This window comes from Chlorocebus sabaeus, chromosome 28 (assembly GCF_047675955.1).
Source record: "Chlorocebus sabaeus isolate Y175 chromosome 28, mChlSab1.0.hap1, whole genome shotgun sequence".
NCBI lineage: Eukaryota > Metazoa > Chordata > Mammalia > Primates > Cercopithecidae > Chlorocebus > Chlorocebus sabaeus.
Genome location: NC_132931.1, coordinates 5,086,365 through 5,109,220, shown reverse-complemented (window position 1 = coordinate 5,109,220; position 22,856 = coordinate 5,086,365). Strand labels below are relative to the sequence as shown.

The window sequence follows — 22,856 nt, the reverse complement described above, 5'->3', positions numbered from 1 at the left end:
CTGTCTGAAGGGCTTGTCACCAATTGTCCCTCTGCCTTTCCTTTTTTTGTGTTTTCTTTTTTTTCTCTCTCTCTGATTGGCTTTGTGTGTGTCTGTGTGTGTGTGTCTTTCTTTATTCCTTGGGCACCTGCAGCGTTGATTTCCAAATGCACATTTTCCTCCCGGCCAACTGGCTCCTAGTGTGGGGGAAAAGGGAGGGAGGGGGAGACTGTCCAGGGGTTAGGGGGAAACTATCTTTGCCTGGACCTATCTCCTTTGGTGTGGTATCGGTCATTGGCCTCTATAAATTTAACCGCCTTCTTTCCTCCCCCACCTCCCTGTCCCCACCCCCCACACACCATGCACACATACACACAGAAGGCTTTGAGATTCTGCAGAGTTGGTCCACCTTTCTTAAGCACAAAACCAAGATACGGTTTATAGTTGGCTTATAGTGTTTCATGCACCTGATGTGATGGTTTGAGGTTCCTGAAGGAAACTTTTCCTATTCCTTTTTTTTTTTTTTTTGCTGTTATTATGGTATTGTTTCAAATGCTCAGATGCGAGCTTTGTTAATGACAGCTTAAATCTCATATACAGTAACTGTACAGGTTTAGATTGCTGGTTCTGTTGATGTGTTTGGGTGTCAGGTTTAAATTTTGTTTTCAAAGGAAGGCTTCCTATCAGTGTTGTCCTTTTCCGTTTGAACTGCTTTTGGTTGGGCTGCTGGTGGTGATGGTGGTGGATGGTGGCCAGTGGTTGGGAGTAAGGGAGGTACTGGTGGTGGTGGTGGTGGAGGTGGTGGTGATGGTGATGGTAATATTGGTGGTGGTCATAGATTTTGATGTCAGTGATTGAATCTGTTACTCTCTGGTTCTAGAATTGGTGCTTTATTGGCCAAAATTTTGAGTGTTGAGGTTCACCACTTACTAGAATAATTCCAGCTGTGACTTTAAGTTTGCCAAGGTGGGTGGTTACCGTACAGTGTGACCTCTTTCTGTCTCTCTCTCTTGCTTTAAAATAGGAGTTGAAATGGCAGCATGTTCCTAATAGAACATGCTATTTGGAATTTGGTTCATCATTGCTGTCTGTGGTTGGTTTAGGAAAGTACTTGTAAGAGCTGTTACAAGTGGTTCTGCTTTCTGCATGATTATCCTGGGCTGTGGTGTGGCCCCTCTCAGGAATCAGGAGGGGCCACTAGATTCCCACGAACATTTTTGGAGGACAAGTAGGGATATATTTGTGTGTATATATGTATATCACTTATGCAGTTCTTTTTGATGGTTTATTTTTAACAAATAGGTGTTTGACTGGGCTTGTGATATATATCTATTTATTTGGCTTTGGCGAGAAAATGTGCTCATTTTAATTTATTTTGTGCTTAAAAACTTGTAATTTTAAAAGAAGACCAAGTTCAAAATGTACAGTTAATACCATTTCTTTCTTTGCTCTGATTATTTTTTTCTGCTACTTTTTTAGATTCAAAATCCAAGTTATTTTGGTTAGCTGAATACTATGCCACCTTCATATCTAAATATCATATGTATATCTATGTGTAGGTATAAAAGGTCTAACTTTTTTAAAAGTTTACTTAAAATTCTGTAGAAAAATTTAAACATACAGAAGTAGACAGAACACCCAACATCCAGGTTTGAGAACTACCAACTCATATCTCATCTTATATTTTCTATGTTTCATCTGTTTTCTCTCCCACATATGATCTCATCCGTATTTCTCATATAGAAATACTTCTGTATGAATCCCTAAACCATAATGACTCCAAAAATCCTCAGATCCCACCAAAACCCCCACAGCGGTATTATCACACCTAAATAAATGTGTAACAGTTCACTAATATCAAATATCCTGTCAGTGTTTACATTTTAAGAGGCCCAAGTTTTTAGGGAAGCCATAAATACATTTGTCAGATTAAAAACACACAATGGGAAATAGAAATCATCATATATGTCTGGTTCTTTGGCAAAAGGTAGTTTCGTTGGCTGCGTGCTATCACATTGTGTCCATGCTGGATGGTCAGAACATATGTGTGTAGTGATTGTTAAATTAAAACCTCTGGTGGTCCACTGTATTCAGTCTGGAAGATTTATTGAACTATCACCAAGAAATGTGAGGGCTTATTGGGAACAGGCAACTAAACTATGAGCTTGGACAAAAATGTGTGTTGCGGGAGTGTTTGTAAAAGTTAGTAATTATTATACTTGCTAAGAGTTATCCGAAATACGTGGTATGTTCTTGGGCCTTGTGTTTAGAAATGAAATCAGTTGTCACCACATGTCATTAAGGCTGCTGCTGGTATGATATTGTGAAAAGAAACCAGAAATATTGGCTTGTACAGCTAGGTTTATAGCTTGTGCCAGTTCAGAGCAATAACTGGCAAACAGTGGAGTAGCATACTTTGTGTGTTAATGGACACATTATTTGATTTTGTTCTGAGTAGCTGATTTTGGACTTTGCTTTTTAAAAAAGAGGCTTCTAACTCATTATGAAATGTGCTAATATAAATAGTTCTAGTTCAACTGATTTTACTGATACTGGAGTAAAAGTGATAACTTGCCTAATGAGAACCTGCATTTTTATCTTGATTATTTTTTGCTGTTGTTGGATTCTTTTTTTGAGATGTTGAAAGCTTTAGGCGTAGTTTGACAAGTCTCACGTTTTATAGGCGGTGAAACTGGCTGAGATAGTTTCATATTCACAGGACACTTGTCTTGAGTAATTGTGCCCTGAAGTTCAAGTGTATGATTATGAAGAGTCTCATGATAGAAGATAAGAGGGTAGGCGAGGAGGCTAAAGTTGAACGTGGTGTTCTTTTCATTATGCAGTTGAGAAGCAGAATTAACATTGGTATATAGTACATTGTTTGTTTGGATATTCTTTGAGTGACAGGATGAGAGCAAAAATCCCCAAATAAGATGTCTAGTTTTTTTAAAAAGTGGCTTTTAGCAAACAAAGAATAAATGGGAATGTTGGGGTCCTACTACCATCAGTGTGTCCTGATGTGTCAGATAGTGTTGGCTTTCTGCTATTTGGGTTTCTTTTCTGTGTTGTCTCTATTAGGAAGCCATGTGAGTACCATGGCTGAAAACTTGACTTTGCAAATTCATTATTTTTCCCCTTATTCCTCTTTTGTGCACTGGGTTCTTAGAGCAGCCTCCTTTTTTACAGCTGACCAAGGGAAGCTAAGATGAAATTTGTGGAATTAGCAGAAAAGAGGCCAATTGGAGCTTTGTAGGCTTATGAAAGTAAAGGAAGACTCATTTCTAGTGGTTAGAGCATCAAACCAAGACTTTGATGCGGTCTTCACTTCCTGGCTCTGTTTCAGGGCTTACCCCCCACACATTAGTAGCATAAGCAGGCTGTACAGAATTTGATGTACTTATAACATGCTATGTTAATAGGCTCTAACAATTTATTATGGTCAGATCACTTTTATTTAGTTGTTTAAAAAACAACATTAGTTACGTGCCTTTTATCAGTCAGCAGATATTTATGGAGTGCTTAATATGTGCAAGGCACTAAGAATATAGAGAATCCAAACATAAATGTAGCGTTTTGAAAAAGTATGTAGTTTAGTTGATAAATTAAAGCCAGCACCTGTGAAATAATTTTGAAACAGGCACTTGAATGCCTAATATCAACTAAGCACGATAGGCTTTTAGAGACAGGCTAGTGAGATAGGCTGAAGTGTTCAAGAAGGCTTCATGGGGTAGATGGAACCTAGAAGGGTGAAGTGATTTGGATATATGGGGAAGGAGTTGGGGCTAGGGAGAGCATTCTAAAGGAATAGTGAAGAAGGCACATGAACCAGATGCTGTGTGGTTAGGACTCGAGGGCTAGGAAGGGCTGGTGGAAATAAGTACAAAGGTAAGTAAAGAGTGCTTTTAGTGGGGCAGGAGACCTGTGGAGACCCACATTCCACGCTTGGCCTGCCTAACTAGTGTAGCCTTTGGAAGTTAACTTTCTAAAAGCATAATTTCCTTTATCCATTAGTGGAGAGATTTAAACTAGTTTAGAGCAAAGCTTCTCAAGCTGAAAGGGAACATAACTTTACAGGATGTTCATAAATTGTGTTCTAGACTGAAACAGAGTGATCTACCCTCAAATAGTTTTTGAAACTTGATGGGCTAGACAAAATTAAATGGATGCCTTGTTCTTTCAGAATTAAAAGTCTATTGTGTGAAAGTGAATTTTGAGTATCAGAGAAGGCACTGTGTCGTGTCTAATTTCCTAAATCTGTTTTGACCACAGAACACTTTTATTCTCTGCATTGTAATCTATAATCCAGTATGGGAAGTACTAGAAAGGATCCAAAAAAGTCCCTCCAGATCTTGGAATTTGGTGATATCTGAGTCTGGGGTGAGTGGGCTGATGGTAGACGACTTGGAAAACCAGGCACAGAAGCTTGTAGTCAGTGCGTGGGAGCTGCTTCTTAAGCAGGAGTGGCAAGGGGAGTGAAAGTGAGGAAGATGTAAACAGTGAGGGAGACTAGTCCATGTCTTTTCCTGCTCCCCTTTCCTGCCTGATATCTGCCTTTTTGCTGATTGTCACCAACCCCAACAGGAGGTTCTCATTAATAGCTCTTTCAGTGTGATGATACTAGCCCAATTCTGATGCCACCAAGCTGCCCTTCAGCCAACGTTTTATCCTCTCTGTCCCTTCTAGTTTCATGTATTGCTGCTCTTTAGCAACCTGTAAAAAAAGTTGGATGAGAAAGGAGGTTGACATTGATGTTAAAACAAGGATTTCAAATTATCTGCCTTTGGCTTGCTGTATATGAAGTGGTAGTTCAAAAAAGGGTCAGAACCTCTCCTTTGCTATTACAGAGCCAGGAAAAGCTGTGGAACTGTGTTTCTGTTGCATTTTTCACTTTCTTTTTTTGGAAAATTTGGCCATGGGACTGTAAAGGAAATGGGTCAGTTCCAGCATTTGACTTCTGAAAGTGTGCATAGCTTTAGGACCTGAGAAGTGATGAGAGAATTTGGAGGAAAGGAAGGGTATGAATAGTGTGTGTGGTTATGAATTCAAGTATTTTACTGTACTTACCGAATTTCAGTATTTTACTCTATAAGGCAGACCATCACTTGAGGAGTATTTATGTGAGATGTGGTTGGCGGTTGTGAGATGATGGTTCCATGCAGCTTGTGTTAATTGTGGATATTAACTACTTGCGCCTTTTTTTGGAATTAGAATATAAATGAATCCGTGAATTTAAAAAATGAATTGTGAGGTTAGGAATTGAGTCTTTGATCCTCTCTGAGTGTAGTGTTTTGTAGTTCTCACTGTTGAAAAAGGGTTAAGAAAACAGAACTGTAAACATGATTCAAGGAGTGTTGAGGGTGATAAAGAGATTCTGAGACTCTTCTACACCACAATTCTATGTATTGTCAAAGATAAATGGTGACTATTTAGTTTGAAAGAATGTTAGGATTAGAAATAAGGTCCCCAGATAGACACAACAATAGTTGAGGCTAGCTATTAAGGAATAATTTAGGTCTTAAGAGTTATGAGATTTGGAAGCCTTTGGACAAGAAGGTCTGTGGCACTTTGTGTGTGTGTGTGTGTGTGTGTGTGTGTGTGTGTATGTGCCCACCTGTGTGCATGCGCAGGGTGAAGGATGGTGGGTTAGTGGCTTTACATTTTATTTTATTTTACCCCTATCCTATATAGTTGTCATAATATACTAAATGCAGCCTAACTTTGTAAAAGTGCTTCATGCTGTTTTTTTTTCTCCTCAAGAAGCAACTTTTTTTTTTTTTTTTTTTTTCAGAATTAGGATTAAACCCAATATGCTGCAGATGTAGGATAAAGAACCTAGTAATGGCATAGCAGCTGTTAATTTTAGAAAGTTTTGAAAAGATTCATGTAGATTTGAAAACTCAGATCACTGAAGTTAAGAAGAGCAATATGATAATGAATTTGGTAAAACTTGAGACAGGAGAGGATCAAAAATAATTAGTAAGCTGGAGCAGAACTGTTTTCTCTTAGATAATCAGAACCTGTTCCATTAATGTAGACTTTTTTCCCCTCTGGAAGGTGGAGAGAATATCGAATTTAAGACTGGTGAGACCCTAAGTGTGACTTCTTTCTTCAAAATCTGAGCTGTGTTCTCCTTCATTTCTTCTAACAAAATTCCAGAGTAATGATAGTTTCTATTATAGCTTTGTATCTGTTGGTATGCAATCAATATATATTGTGAGGTCACAAAGAATAGGCCCTTTTCATGCTGTTAGTATGAGGAGGGGAGGAGTGGATTTTCTAGAATTTGACTGCCCCTGTTTGTTTAGGAAGAGACTAGACAAGTATAGGCTTCTATGTCTTAGTCCTGTTCAGGTCTCTGATTCCGTCCATTGCAAGGGGCTCTGGACCCCAAAATCATATGAATTGGTGCCTTCTTTGAAGGTGTTTATTTCACATATTAGTGTATGTGACTCTCCTAGGGTCCAGTTAGATTCCCCGCTTACCTGCTGCCTACTTCCCTCCTTTCCTTCTTTTATCTCTCCTTCTGATCCTCCTTTCCTCTCTCTCTTCCCTTACTGAGGTAGAGCTATCAAAATTGTGAATGCTGTTAATAAAAGGGAGTGCATTTAGAACATTGTGTATGAAACGCGAAAATTGAAAAGTTTTAAAATTTCATTATTTGAACTGTGACAATCTGCTTGAGGAATTCTAATTTAGCTCTCTAAAGGTGAATTGCTTGCCACAGCTTTCTTGGCCGTTACAGCTCACTTTTCTAGTTTCTCAGCTTATATCTGAATTCTAGTTTGTTTGTTTGCCAGAGCAAACTTTATAAATGATCAACTGCATACAAATATTTAAAAAATGACTTAACTGTCATGTTAACTTGCCACTATACCTCACGGTGCCATACCTCCTTGTTACCTCTGGAGTCCTGGAAAACCCATGTGCAGTAAAATGGAGTCACAAGAGAAAAGCCCACAATTTGTAAGTAATGGAAAATTGCCAATGCAAGTTGGGATTCATTTTCGGCAGAAAGTCTTTAAATTGAAAGTATTGTGTGGCTGCTATTAACTGAAGCACAGCTTGCAAATACAGATTGCAACTCTTGGTTATATGGGTGAAATCTGATATTTTCTTTCTTTTATTTATTTATTAATTTTTGAGACAGGGTCTTACTTTGGTTGCCCAGGCTGGAGTGCAGTGGTATAATCATGACTCACTGCAGCCCTGACCTTCCTGGGTTCAGGTGATCTTCCCACCTCAGCCTCCCAAATGCTGGGACTACAGGTGCATGCCAGCATGCTCAGCTAATTATGTATTTTTTGTAGAGATGGAGTTTTGCCATGTTGCCCAGGCTGGTTTCAAACTCCTGGGCTCAAGCAATCCACCCTCCTCAGCCTCCCACACTGCTGGGATTACAGACAAGGCACTGTACCCGGCAAGCAATCTGATATATTCAAACTGTGGCTAAGTTGTAAACCTGAGACTGAGTTTTAGTCATTGCCAGGGGCAAGTTGTGATGACACCTGAGGGATCTCATTTTCCTTGTTGTCCCCATACCTACCCTCCTCTGCAGCACAAAACCTCATTTTAAGTTTTTGTAAAGTTTCTGATCGCAGTAATATTTTAGGACTTAAAAAGAGGAATTAAGAGATTACAGTCCCATATTGTAAGTATTTCTTGGTTGTTATATTGAAGTGGACTTCTTTTTCTTTTTTTTATTTCTTCTAAATCTCTTTGTTCAGTTATACTTGTTGGCTAAAGGTTGCTGGTTAAATGTTTAGTGAAATGTTCTATAGTTAAAATCTTCACAAAGAAAAAAAAGAATGAAGGTGTGGATAGCACAATAATTGAACGTTAGATTATTACTTGTTTTCTAGCCACATGATAGAAATTCCAGTGACTTCCACCCATTCTGTCTGTACACGTTCAGTTGGCAAAGAGAATGAAGGTCCTGGACTGTGTTTTTCTAAGAAATGATCTTATATAGTTGAAGTGAAATTACACTTTCACTGGAGCAAAAAGGGAAATAAGCATTTGATAAGTGTGTCATGCTGCATATTAAGGTTTGCTCCCTCATTTGTTATGATTACTTGAAAATTACAGTTTTGAGATTAATATGCAGAGCTAAATCTTTAGGAGGTATCCTAAAGTTAGGACCTAAACTTTTTCAGAGCAGCCTTTTGATCCATTTTATTCCAGCCATTGGTAGTTGATGTGCTTTCTAAGCCATGTGGCATCAGAGGCACAGATGTTGTCTTTAGTGATGTAGTTCTACCTCTCATTTTGCAAATGAAAACACAGCCCACGGGGGTTAATTGACCTGTTCAAGATCACACTGGGAGTTAGAGGCTCTCACTGTTACCCTATGAATCTAGGAGATTACTTCTTTTAAGTTAGTACTGGGGAGTCCCAAGGATTGGGAAGCTTGGAAGGAGATTTTTTAAAAACAATCTATAAATGTGGATGAGCACCCATGATTGTAAGCTTCCCATTTCAGCTAAGAAATGTTCTGATTTACACAATATCAAGAACCTTTAAAAAGGTTCCCTCCCTGCACTTGTTCCCTCCCTGCACTCTCTCCCAGTATATCACCCTGAAATTAGTTGGCCTTTCTCTGTAGATATACTCATCGTTTTTAAACACTGCCCCCACCTCCCTTTTATAAGGATGTAAAATAAAAAAAATAAATATTAGGGTGGTTTCTCATCATTGAATGTCCAGTGGAAAGATAAAATAATTATTTGGATGTAAGATGACCTTAATGTGGCCCATGTAAAATTTTAACAAAATTTCTTGTGTAAAATATTTTCCTTAGCCTAGCAATCAGTGGAAACTCAGAGCAACTTCATAACATTGGTAGCAGGATGTATGGAGTGAGTGAACTTTGGAGTATAGTGGAGTTGAGGCTCAACCAAAATTTTCTTCTGAAGAAATACTCAAAATATTAAATCCACATGACGTGTTGACTAAGGCATCTTGCCTGTTCATTGCTGAACCAGAGCATTTATAACAACTGTTTGTCATGTGTATATATTCATAGCCATTCATATAATGAAAAGAAGTTTTCATGGGATTGTAATAACATATCAAGATGGGTGTAATTAAAACAGAAGCAGATTGACACCCTGAATTAAATGCAAACCATAAACCAGGATACCTGAGCATTGTGCCTTAACGTATTTGCTGTAGGGGGCAGTCAGCCAAATATGCAAATAAAAAGACATTGATGAATTTCCCTGGGTGTGTATGTGGTAGCAGAGAACCCAACTATTTTATTAATCTTTTATCAAGCATTGTTTAGATTTGCAGCAGCCATGGAATGTATTAATTTGGCAGACCAAATAGCTTAGGACCAGAAAGTAGGAAATAATAAAGGGAAGACATGATTGATATGCTGTCCTATAAATAACACATGCGACTGACAAAGGGACTGAGTAATCTTTAGATCTGTGCTTCATTTCATTAATGGAGTTGTTAAACCAGGATGTTTGAGTTGAACTTCAATCAGAGAGGCTCTGCCTCCAATTTAAAATGCAGGCCTATCTCTAGTTACTCTCTGGACTGATATGTTGACAAAATTGGTGTAAATCGAGTTTTTGTAAATTGGATCAAATGCACCAGGGGAATCTTGCTGTGAAAAATATGAGTCCTTTTTATCAACTATAGTACTCCTCCTCTCTGCAGGGAGGCTGGGATTTTGGTGGAGTAAGTCTCTTTAGATGGGCATTGCTTCCTCTGAGACAGTTTTCTGCATGTGTTCCCCGTGCTCTGTTCCCTGTGCTCCTGGAAGACAGTGACTGTGAGATTTGCATTTTCTCTTCAGGTTTTATACCTCACTTGGTCGGTGCTTCTAGGAATAATTGGTGGTGATTTGAATAAGCCCGCATCATTCAGATTTCAGAGCTTGGTTTTCAAGTGCTTGCTAAGGAGGGCTCCCGGCTATGAATATGGAATATGATTTCCATATCTGTTCCATTGGGGAGTCCAGGCATGTCATAACCACTTCAGAGTCATGATTGTACCGAGACACCCTAGCTATAATTTTTCTATATGACAGTTCAGTTTTAAAATTGTAAAGATGCCAAAAGCAGGGCTGCATTGTTATTAGGGAAGTCAGTGACATCTGTTATATCTTGTTAACCAGGGGAGGAAAATGCTTTAATCAAAACATCTAATTATGCCCTATGAACTGATGAAATATCCTTTGCTAAATTTTTGGAATTGGCCTTAATGGAAGAAGCTGGCCTCTATCAGAACTGTGAAGTAAATTTACCATTTTGATTTGGAAAAATATTTATTCCTAACCATAGTGATATAAGGGTATTTTAATTGTATCAGATTACTTTTATACTGTGTGTTGAAAATAGTTGTTTTTCAGAAGTTGTTGAAGCCAGCATCACGTTTCTGTTATTGTGCTCTCTGACTCCCTTAGCATATGAGGCCCCCAGAGGGAGTTTGTATTTCCAGATGTGAGCCTAGGAGGATATGTGGTGTCTTAGAGCCACCTGGGGAGGGAGCAAATGATAACTGCAGGTGAGATGCAGGGGGATAATTCTGCCTGTGTGCTGGGAGGTGCGATTTCACACCTGAATGTTGAGACCTGCTGTGTTAGACACTTGTGTTGTTTTAAAACGTTTTATTAGTCTAATATAGAAATGGACCAGATTGTCCCAGGTCACCTTCAGTTGAAAGAATATAAATGTTTTTAAATATTGAAGTATAATGTGATTCCAGAAATGGTTCCTGTGTTTAAAAGTAGTTTTACATATATCTGAAAGCATTAAAAGCTGTTTAACTCAGCATATCTATACTGCCTCTACCTCTCTTGATCATTTTTTAAATATTGTAAATTATTTTGTCAATGTGGCTTTCCACTTTGAATCATTCAAGCTTCAAACTATCCAGTAAAACCATCCTTTTATCTATATTTCAAACCTAGAATTAATTTTAACTATAGTTATTACTTGTTTCCAGAATCACTGATGACGATGATAATAATATTAATGATAGTACATTACTGATAGTCTTAATGCTGGGATATGGATTATTTCTGAGAAATGAGTAGGTCTGAGAAATGCTTTACTTCTTAGCTTTGGGGGCATTTCATCTTTCTGACATGGTTTTCCCATGTATGGAGATCTTGGGACCCGCCTGAAGGAGTTTCTGAAGTGTTGACTGTGACACTATGGGCTTCATGTTTACTTTGGGATCTGGTGGGAAGTTCAAGTCCTAATATTTTTTCCTTGGTCTATTTTATGCTTTGTGATGGCTCACTGTGTGTTTTTTGGGAGTTATGACTAGAACCTTGGAAAAAAGAGAGCCAGAGTTTTCTCCCTATATTTCTATTTTAAAACTTTTTTTTTTTTTTTTTTTCTTCCTGAAACACAGTCTCATTCTGTTGCCCAGGGTGGAGTGCAGTGGCACAGTCATGGCTCACTGCAGCCTTGACCTCCTGGGCTGAAGTGACCTTCTCACCTCAGCCTCCTGAGTAGCTGGGACCACAGGCGCGTCTCACCACGCCTTGCTAATTTATTATTTGTAGAGACAGAGTCGCCCGCTGTTGCTTAGGCTGGCCTTGAACTCCTGGGCTTAAGCGATCCTCCCATCTTGGCCTCTCAAAGTGCTGGGATTATAGGCGTGAGCCACTGTGCCCAGCATTATATTTCTTATGTATTGTTATTCTCCCTATATTCTTTGCCTAAATTTAACCCCTGCACTCTTTTTATATATATCCTTCTGGGATATTTGAGGCATTCAGAATTGTTTCTTTCTTCAGTAATCTGTGCGTAGTAGGTACTCAGTCATTGCTTATTTACAGTTGACAAAATTTCCATGAGAAGAAATTTTTGAAGAGGGAGCTGCTATTTACTATTTGCCTTGTGCCAGGCATTGTGCTAGCAATTTTGCATTCGTTATCCCATTGACACACCCCATGAAGAAAAGAATAGTATCTCTGTTTTATAGTTGAAGACACTAAAGCGCAGAGCCGTTAAATCAACTTGGGCAGGATCAGTATAAGAGAGGCAAGAAATGTAGCAGTTTTTGCCTGACTTGAAAGCTTGGGCTCCTTACCCCTTTACTCATTTTCATACAGATACATTTTGTGAAAGATTGCCACATGGTCTCTGGTAGACCACATTTGTTCACTGTTGTGCTGAAAATGTTACAAAGGATTTTCTAGGTATAATAATAGGATTTACAGAAGGGGAGAGTACTTATTGTCCAGGTCTTTATTTCCTTTGAAAAGTTAGAGCTTACAGTTAGGTTGCTGCCACTCATACAATATATCTGTAACATATTCCTTGTTGTTTTTTCTCTGTCTGTGTCCCTTTCACTGTTTCTCCCTGTTATGAAATCTGACCTTTTCCTAGGTTATACTACTCAGGTAGATTTTAAACCGTTGTCAAAGGCAAGGATTCAGGCTCATGATATTGAGGGTTATTGTGTGTCAGTGTCTGTTCTAAACCCTCGCACTCATTTATCTCACTGAATTCTAAAAGTAGCTCTCTGGAACTCAAATGTAAAATTGGAATAAGGACTGGCATGCCCTCACAGATTACTGTGCATATAAGCTTATCTTCTGCTATAGATTCTGAAGTATTTTGTCTTGTCTGCTTTTAAACTATTCTGGGAAGCAGCTCTTCTCTTGGGAATCTATTTCACAATAAAAGAGACCTTGTTTTGAGAGCTAGGTGTGTGTGTGTTTTTTTAAATCTGTTAGGAACTCTATTCTTTCTGGTAAAAGACCACACTAAATAGCTCTTCTTGCTTTTCTTGATATCTGTATCTTGAAGATACCACGTGACAAATAGTCCATTGATATCCTCTGTCATTATTTCCTTTCATTATACTAAGCAGATTTGCAAATTGTTCTCCCTCATTTCCCATTCCACCCTGTTGAGGTTTGTTTATGCTACAAAGAGTATCCTAATGAATATGACTTGTTAGATTTGCTTCTTAAGGAAATCCCAACTGCATTTAGAGTACTGTACATTTTTGAGAAGCCCCCTCATTTCCCCTGGGCTAAGTTGGGCCTCCACACAGGTCATCCTCTAGGACTTCAGGATTCAAAACTACTCCATTACCATTCATTTACAAGGAATGGGGGTTAGTATAAAGACACACACACAGAATACCCTCACTGGGCCTGAATTTTCTAAAAATTTCTAGATGAATATGAAGATCAGTCAAGTTACGTACTTCTGTCAAGAGTCACTCTCTGTCTCTCTCTCTTTTTTTTTAAGAGATGGGATCTCACTCTGTTTCCCAGGCTGGAGTGCAGCAGTAATCATAGCTCACTGCATCCTGAAACTCCTGGCCTCAAGCGATCCTCCTGCTGCAGCCTTCTGAGGAGCTGGGCCTACGGGTGTGTGTCACCATGCCTGGCTAATTTTTAGGTTTTTTTTTTTTTTTTTTTTGCAGAGACAGGGTCTTGCTATGTTGCCCAGGTGTTCTCAAACTCCTGGGCTCAAGTGATCCTCCTGCCTCAGCCTCCCAGGTAGCTGGGACTGCAGGTTACCCGGCTAATTTTTTTTTGGAGGGGTAGAAATGGGGTCTTGCAATGTTGCCCAGGCTGGTCTAGAACTCCTGGTCTTAAGCGCTTCTCCTGCCTTCACCTCCCAAAATGCTGGGTGTGGGCCACTGTACCCATCTGAGTATCCCTTTGAAGAGATGTGGCAATTTCTTCTTGGAATCTCCATGCTCTGAGATACACAGTCTTGCCTTTCTCTCTCCAACTACCTCAATAAGCACAATTGCCCCTTTGTATGTCCAGAATGGAAATACCATACTAGAATTCTGTTTTACAGATTGTAATTGTTAGGGAGACCCAAGTCAAAACATGTTCTTTGAAATTTAAATATAACTGTAAAAGGAACCACAGAGTCCAGGGCTTTAAAGTTGATCTTTTATACTTTAATTTTATATATTTGTAAAATACGAGTTCTATATTGACTCTAGGGCCTGCTCAGATTGTAAACTCTTAGTAACTGTGTCTTTTTAACTATTCCCTGTGTCCTTCCTTGCCCCTCTGGTGGTCTGTAATACCCTTGTTGTGATATTTTTGATTAAAGAAACATAGTATGAAGATGGGCTGTCAGGGATGGATGTCAGTTTCACTTCAGGGTAGTGGGTGCCACCTATTTTCTGTTTTCAGGTGAACATTACTTTAGCATTATTTTTTTTGAGACAGAGTCTTGCTCTGTCGCCCAGGCTGGAGTGCAGTGATGTGATCTCAGCCTACTGCAACCTCTGCCTCCTGGGTTTAAGCGATTCTCCTGCCTCAGCCTCCTGAGCAGCTGGGATTACAGGTGCCCACCACCATGCCCTGCTAATTTTTGTATTTTTAGTAGAGATGGAGTTTCTTCGTGTTGGCCAGGTTGGTCTCGAACTCCTGACCTCAAATGATCTACCTGCCTCAGCCTCCCAAAGTGCTAGGATTATAGGTGTGAGCCACTGCACCGGGCCTATTTTAGCATTCTTGTTGTAGATTTCTACATCTGCTGCCCATATTTCAGCTGTACTCTTATTTTGTTTAGTATGATATACCTGGGATTAGGGACAGACAAATATGTATGCTCAACCTCATTTGGAAATTACATTGTTGAAGTACAGCCCATATGGCCATTGTAAAATGGTTAGTACTGCATATAATTGCCTTTCCAATGATGTGCTTTGTCATTACTTCCATCTTCCAAGAAGCACTCCTGTAGCATGCTGACAGAAATAGCGTCATTAGAAAACATATGGACATGTAAAGGCATTAAATCATCTTTAGTTTAAGGATTAGATTACAGTGTTAGAGGATGGGTCACCAGGCTTTCAATCGATGACTCTTGCTTAGTTCAGCACTGCTAGACTGGATGATAGAGATTTGCCAAAGTCCAATTTACTTGTCTGCTGAGTGTATTTCATATCTTCCCTGCAATTGTGAGAACGTCCTTTAGCTGTGTATAAGTCTCTATATCATAGTATTGCAGCCAGTTGGCTTCTCAGGAATGTTTTTTTCAACTGTTCATGTACTGTGCAGAATTCCTTTCTAGGATGCTCCCTCAACCTCTGTTTTTCTGAATGTGAGCCCAAAGTAGGCTAAACCAGGATTTATTTTATTTGGGGGTCATTTAGATATAAAAAGAGACTAGGTGGTGGAGTCAAGAAAGTACCAGGTGGCTGCCGTGTTGCCCAAATATTTCCTCCCTTGTATAGCATCTATCTCCACATGGGTCTCAAGTCCACCTCCCTTCTTCCTTTCCCCTCTTAGAAGCAATTGGATTGTTGCAGCCTAGAGGCTCAGTGGTAGATCCCAGAGGCCAAGGGACCATGTGATAGAGTATGGAAAGAGACCACCCCCTGAATCCTGCCCTTTGTAGTTGGATGTTTTTTTTCCCGTACAACTAGATAGGTTTACTATCTGGCTGTACATATTCTAGGGATGCAACAGCTGTGGGACATGGTATGATTTGAATTTTCAGGGTCCTTTTTGTAGTTGCCAGTGAATAGTAAGTGAAATTGCAGAATGGAACATCATTCATCAAATTTAATATGTCTTCTGTGGAGTTTAGCAGAAATAATGTGGATTTGGGGACTTTCAGAGTGATAAGGGACTTTGGAGATCCTCATGGGCAGTGGTTTTGGGTATCCCAGGGTACGCTGAGTCATTTGAGGGGAGATCCTGACTTTATTAAACCAGAACTCCACCTTTACCTGTCTTACATATTTATATTGATGTATTAGGGTAACATTCTCTTTGGGAAGAAAAAGGTGTCTGGATTTGCTTATTCTTTCATTAAAAAAAAATTTATTGACAGCTTCTATGTGCTAGGCAGGCACTATTCTAGGCACAGGAAGTACCATAGTAAATAAGAAAAAATAGATATCTATTCTAATGGAGTTTATATTCTAGCAAAGGATGGGGGGACATACTGTAAAAAAATAAACAAATATATAATATGTTGGGAGGTGACAGGGGATTTTATAAAGCAGGGTAAAGCAAGAGTGAGAACTTAGCACAGCATGTCCTCAAATAACATCAGTTCTTTTCATTACAATGTTGATGAGGAAAAAAATTGATTCCTGGCCAGGGCAACTGTGTGGAGTTTGCACCATCTCCCCGTGTATGGTCAAATTGCTTTCATTATGCATCGTATCACGTATTTAACTGAGGACTCACTTGTATGTGTATGCCTCCATGATGTTTTATCCAGGGTGGGTTAGATAAGGCTTCTCTGAGGAGGTGATATTTGAGCAGAAACTTGAAGGAAGCGAGGGAGCAAGAAATACAGATAGCCCGGAGAAGAGCTTTCAAGGACAGGGGAGAACAAGTGTAAAGGCTTTGAGGAAGAAGGAGTGGCATGGCATGTGAGCAACATAGGAGACGTTGGTGACTGGAATGAAGCCATTGAGGAGGGTACAGAGAGTGGGGACGGGCCTGTGGTCACTTTAACTGAGTGACTCCAGAAGCTTAGAAACAGCAGAAAGCAACTGTCCAAAGCCCTCATTCCCCAACTGAAAGTGTTTTTGAATTTCCCCAAGGTCACCCAGCTGATGTTTAAACAAGAGCACATCTGGAGCTCACATTATATTCTTTTATATGGTAGCTTCTCATTGTACCTCGTGCCGCCACTCCAGGTCTTAGGAGACATGGGGCATCTTTTTGGAGACAAGATTTGTGTCTCCTTTCCTGTTAGTGGGTGTGGCTTCTCCAAGAGATGTGCTTCAAGACTGTACAGAATTCCAGTGCCCAGTCATCACAAATTGGGAAACGGCTTTGCCAGTGCCAGAATCACCACCATTTGGGTGATTATTTTAACCACAATGGCTCATGTTTATCACAGGCTTACTGCTTGTGATACTTGTTGTACCCAGAGCTTTGTGTGCATTAACACAGCTAACCCTCACAACATCTCTGTATAGTAGGTCACGTTATCGTTATTTTAGAGATGAGGAAACTGAGGTGCAGAGAAGTTAAGTAATTTCTGTATGGTCATGTAGGTAGAAAGTTGTGGAGTCAGGATTTGAATTTAGACTATTTGCATTCAGGGCCTGCATTGAGCCTCTGACACAGAGGGGATTGAGGTTGTCTCTAGAGAAACTAATTGGAATACGCTCCCCTTGCCTCCATTTTAAGATGGTTCTAGGGCCTAGCCTTGGGAGTAATACCAGCTTGTCACAACCCACTTCTGCGACTCCTGGTGTTAGTTTGTGTAGAGTATTTCACAGCCAGTCTGGCTCAGTACTGGCAACTTTGCTGATTTTAGGTGGATTCCTGATTCAGCAGGTACCTTTGGTCTTTCTGAGCTGAGTTTGACTAGAGCATTTTTCAAGACCTGCATGAGAGTGTATTACAGAATACAGGCCAGTGTTTTCAAGTCAGCCGACCCAGTTTTAACTGGTCTGTCTTTTTTAGCCCCAGTGAAGTAAAAGCCCCAGACACCACCAGTGCCCATAATCCATAGGAATGTAAAATCATCTTTTTAGTACTGGTGCTTTTGAGGACCAGTACACTATAAGCTTGTTTTAAATTTGTCTAAAAATGTGTGCATATGTATATATATATATATACGACAATGAAATATTTTCTAGGTATGGAAAAGTATAAAGCATAACATAGACAACACCCATGTACCCACCACCAACTTTAATAAACCTTATGATTTTACTATAATTTTCTTAAAATGGTAGGTTATTTTTAGTGAGGAGGAACCACAGTCAACCGTAAGTTTTAGAGCCCAGGAGGCTCAAACCTGGCCACACATTAGAATACCCTGGGGATACCCTGGGGAGCTTTAAAAAAGTCCCTGTACCTCTGGGAGGGTGTAGGAAGCCCCCACCTCTGTCATCAGAACTTTGAAAAGCTCCCCAAGGGAGGGATTCTGTCATGCAGTCGGGGTAGAGACCTACTGTTTGGAGGGTTGTGTTCGGTTTTTCTTCACTGGGTTCTCTCAGATACCTGGTACCACGCCATGTGTGGTATTCCTGGCCTTTGTATTTCATTTTCTTAAAGCATTTTTTAATGTGGTTCTACTTTTCAAGATTCTCGGGGGTAATGTCCTGGGGAGTTCCTCTCCTTAGACTCTTCCCTCGTCAGCACCTTATGAGGCAAACTGGATATATTTACATATTCGTTACAAAGCATAAGCATCAGGAACTCTTAGAGAGTAGGAGTGAGGCATTAGAGAGGGGACTGAGAAATTCAGAAGTATTGGGAGCTACCGTCTGTTGAAAGTGTTTGAGATAACTGACATTACTTTGGAAGCCAGTGGGGACGCAGGGTTTCATTTAGAAAACCTGGAGTCACACATACCTTTACAGGAAGGCTGTGAGGTGTGGGATGGTAGTTGAGGGCCTTTTTGGTCTACATCACAGGTTTATCAGTGAAATACATGGTAAGATGTACAATAAGATGTGCCTTGCCACCAGAGTGGTCAGTTCTCTGTGGACACGTCCGTGACTGTATCCTCTTTCAGAAGTGCTGTCAACTATGTGTTATGTGTGGCCTATTTATCCTCTGTGGGCCTTGGCTCCGTGCAGCACCTCCATCCCTGTCTGCCCACTCATTCATTCAACAGATAGTTGCTGAGTTTCTTCTCCGTGCCAGGTTCTATTCTAGGCACTTGGGATAAAAACAGTGAACTAAACAAAGCTTCTGCCCTCAAGGAATGACATTCTGGGGATGTGGGGGAGAGGTGGGTGAGTGGGTGGTGTTACATTCTGGTGTCGCATTGTTTTTTGATGTGTCTAACACAGAAAAAGATGTGTAATTGTAATCCTCTTTTAGAAAGCTCTAGGGGAGCCATTTGGCAGGTAGGGAAGTGTTTTGCCTAATTTGGCTTAAATTATGGTTTTTTGATTCTGAGGATTTCGATTACAAATGCCTCCATGAATGTATTTCTTCAAGAGAAATTAAGTGCTGAGACATTAAAGCTTGCAGGGACCTTTTGAATTGGTTGGATTTTATTAACAGCTTAAAATGATGAGCATGCTGTACAGTAAGGTTCAAGCTTAGGGGAGATGCTGAAGAAATAAGGATACTTGATTTTCTTTCCGCTTGAGGTGGAATCCACTAATCCATCTGTGCTCATAAATTTAAGAGAAGGAGGGCAGAAAACGAAAGTTTATTTCTAGGGCTCTCTACTGGGCAAGGCTATCAGGTTACCTTCATTGAAAAGACTTAATCAGAAGTGAAACTTAAATCTGTTACAGTCGTCCACAGCTGTCCAGGGAATTGGGCACTGATGAATACCATCGGACGGACCCCTGAATCGAGGGAATGCCTCAGAGGTCATGTTTGGAGTTAGTCAGTAAAATGGATCTTGAGAAGAAAATAGAAAGTTTGAGGGAAAAAATTCCTGGAAAAGAAATCTTAAAGCGTTTGGATTAGATGTTAGATGGATGAAGAAAACAGTGGGTGATATGATTTCCTTTCTGGATTACCATCTTCATCAGATATTGTTGTAGACTAAAGAAAAAATATTCCCAGCATGTAAGGACTCTTTATACCTGTGAGCTCTTAAAAAGAATCGTCTGAAGTACTAAAAAAGCAAGAATATGTTGTCTCACTAGCTTTTGATTCCTAAAGTAGATTTTGACTTCTGGGTGTGGGAAGGTGGGTGGAAAATGAGTTTTTGTTGTTGTTCAAAGGCATGAAAACATTTTTGCCAGTTTATGTTTTCCTGGTGCATTTAGAAATCTGTGGATCCTTGGGGATAGTGTATGCAGGCAAATAGAGAATCCAGTACTTGTGAATCTCCCTGAATCCACAGGTTTGGGAATAAAGGCAGGGACTTGAGGGTTCACAGATGTGAAGGTTATACCCATAACTCATGCAGAGAGATACAAGATCTTTTTGTACCCCCTTTGATTAGAAAGAATGGCACGTGAAAGTACTTAATTGTCAACTTCATCTTCACCATACGCCCAGTATTGATGCACCAATGATAATAATAATGAGAACAAGCATTTATTGAGTATTGAGTATTCTAATTGCTTAAATCAACTCGTGTAATTCTCACAGAGTGGTCCTGTGAGGTTAGTGCTGTTATGATTCCTATTTTAAAGGAGAGGAAACAGGCACATAGAGTTTACACCCAAGGACACGTGTGTCAGTGGTGGAGCCTGTACATTTTGGCTTCAGAGCCTGACTTGAACCACTACATAAGGGAACTTAATAAATGCTTCTTAAGAGTTTTATTCTGATGTTGCTTTTACTGGGACTTTCACTCTTTTTTCTACCCAACCCGGCCCACCCCCACCCCACTCGCTTCCACTTTATCTTTGGATGTCTTCAGAAGTTATAATATACCTTAAGCTTGCACCTTATTATAGATGAGAAAATAGAGATCTAGAAAATTATATTATATAATTGTTCTGTATGACCTAGTGAATCAGTGGTAGAACAGGGACGTGGAACCCAGGTTTTCTGATATTTAGGTCACTGCTTTTTCTCACTGCACTGTATTGCTTCCATTAAAAATATTTTAAACTAGCTGAACTAAAAATTTATAAACTTAATTTGTGTCACGTACTTCTGTGGATGAACTAGATTAAAATAACTAGGTGCTATGAGATTGTGCTCTAGGGAGGAGGGTGGTAGACATTTTAGGAACTAGCATTTGCCTCTGGGGTTATTTGACCTACTCTTAAGGATGTCTTTCTAATCTTTGGTAGGCGCACTTAAAAGTGAGGAGAAAGTATTTGAGGAAATATAAGAGCCATTCGCAGACTTTAGTTTTGTATGATCTGTGGGTTTATGGCAGGGTTTTTTTTTTTTTTTTTTTTCTTTCTTTCTTCATTTAGGCCTTTTTTACTTTAACCTCCAGTGGGGACACAACTAACTGAAATCTTAAACAAACAAAAACCCTAAATACAAGCCTTCTTTCGCTATTGTTTGGCAAATAAGATTTCACAAGAGGGTAGAAAGAACTGCCTTGATTCTTGGTGTTTTAGACTTTCCTATAGTCTAGTTTTTTGTTTTTGTTTGTTTTTTCTTTTGGTCTTGTGATTCCTTTTGTTGTTACCTCTTTCCTTGGCTAATGCTTTGTTTAAAAACAAGTGCTCTGGTATTCCAAAACAAATTATCCAGCAGGCTTCCCGATTGTGTTCTCAGATAAAAGACCCCAGGGTAGTGCTCTAACTCGAATTTCTAAATTCGGTTGCCTTTGCATGCCTGAGAGCAAAATTCAGTTTACTAGTTCACTTCCAACCCAGATTAATATGGTTATCTAAAGCGAGGGAATGTACATTTGAAACAGGAAATGTGGATTGGATTTACCCTATCAAAGAGCCCTAATGGGAACCCGGAATGTAATGAGTAGAGTTCTGTTTGGGGTTAGATACTGTGGGCTCCAGTTTGTTTTTGAGTTTTTAGGTGAATGAATGACTTTAGTTCTGTCATTAAACCTCTGGAATTCTAAAGTTTCAACAATGTAATAATGATAACGAAAATAGGGAAAGTCTCCTAGACTATGCTGTGGAAAAACACATGTTCAGATTTTACTGAAGACCCAGAATCCCATGTGGCCACAAATAATTTGATTTCACAGTTTCTATTTCTAGATATACAGGATGGGGTTGCCAGCAGAAGTTATATAGTGGTTATAACATATCAGCTTCTTTTTTAGGGAAGATACTGTAATTGTGAGAAAAATGGTCACAAAAGCCTTGGCCAAATATTGTTTGTAGTTGGTAAGAAAACACTCAGTTATGGAAGCTTCTGCGAACCTTTTCCAAATAATTTACACCTTTTCCCTAAAGGAATCTTCCCACCTCAGCCTCCTGGGTAATTGGGACCACAGGTGCTCATTACCACACCTGGATGGATGAATGGAGATATATACACACACACACACACACACACACACATATATTTGTAGAGACGGAGTCTTCCTATGTTGCCTAGGCTGTGTTACACTTTCTGTCACACATGTTGGGTTTGGAGAATTTGGAGTAGGTAGTTTCAGATTTGCAGATCACAAGTTGTGATCTGCCTTGTGCAGTGGTTTCTAAACCCAATTGCATATCTATACCCCATGGTAACTTGTTAAACATACTGATTCCTGGACCCTGTGTCTGATCTGCTAAACATTAATCCCTGCTCTGTGGCTCTGGAACATTAGTTTTTGTTTTCTTTTTGGGGTGGGGAGGAGGGGACAAGGTCTCGCTCTGTCACCCAGGCTTGAGTGTAATGGGCTCACTGTAGCCTCAAACTCCTGGGCTCAAGCAGTTCTCCTTCCTCAGCCTCCCCAAAAGTTGGGACTACCACCACCACGCCCAGCTTTTTTTTTATTTTTTGGGTTGATACAGGGTGTCACCTTGTTGCCCAGGCTGGTCTTGAACTCCTGGGCTTAAGGAATCTAGCTGCCTAGGCCTCTCACAGTGCTGGGATTACGGGTGTGAAACACTATGCCTGGCCTGGAACATTGGGTTGGTGTTTTGTTTTTGTTTTAAAAATCAAGTTCCAATGTAGAAGCTTTGGAATCACTATTTCATAAAATATTTTTGAGTGTTTTCCTGGGGTATTGGTAATGGTGGTGGTTTATAATAATTTATTTCTAGGCTACATAACTTTTCTGAAAAGAAAACGTTCATGTGTATTTGGTTTTAAAGCCTTATTTACTGTGAAATAGAACAGATCCTGGAAAAGGTATAGTGTACAGCTCAATGAATGATGACAAAGTGAATACCCAGGTAACCACTACTGAGGTAAAGAAATAGGACATTGACCCCCCGCAAAAAATGATTTTTATTAGATTCCTCAAATTTTCTCTTCTATTCCTCCTCAAATCCCAAGAAATTAGAGATATAAGTAAAGGTCGATGAAACAGTATATTAAGGTATAAGTGAAAAAAGCATTGTCTTTTGGTAGGTGGTGTTTCTTAATTACTCCTTTCAGTAAGATT

The 22,856-nt window shown here is 39.7% G+C and overlaps 1 protein-coding gene across 4 annotated transcripts in view; it reads left to right on the top strand.

Annotated features, from left to right (window-relative positions):
* The window catches only part of AUTS2 (activator of transcription and developmental regulator AUTS2), a 1,206,381-nt gene that overhangs the window by 1,587 nt on the left and 1,181,938 nt on the right, over positions 1-22,856 (top strand). The window lies entirely within an intron of this gene.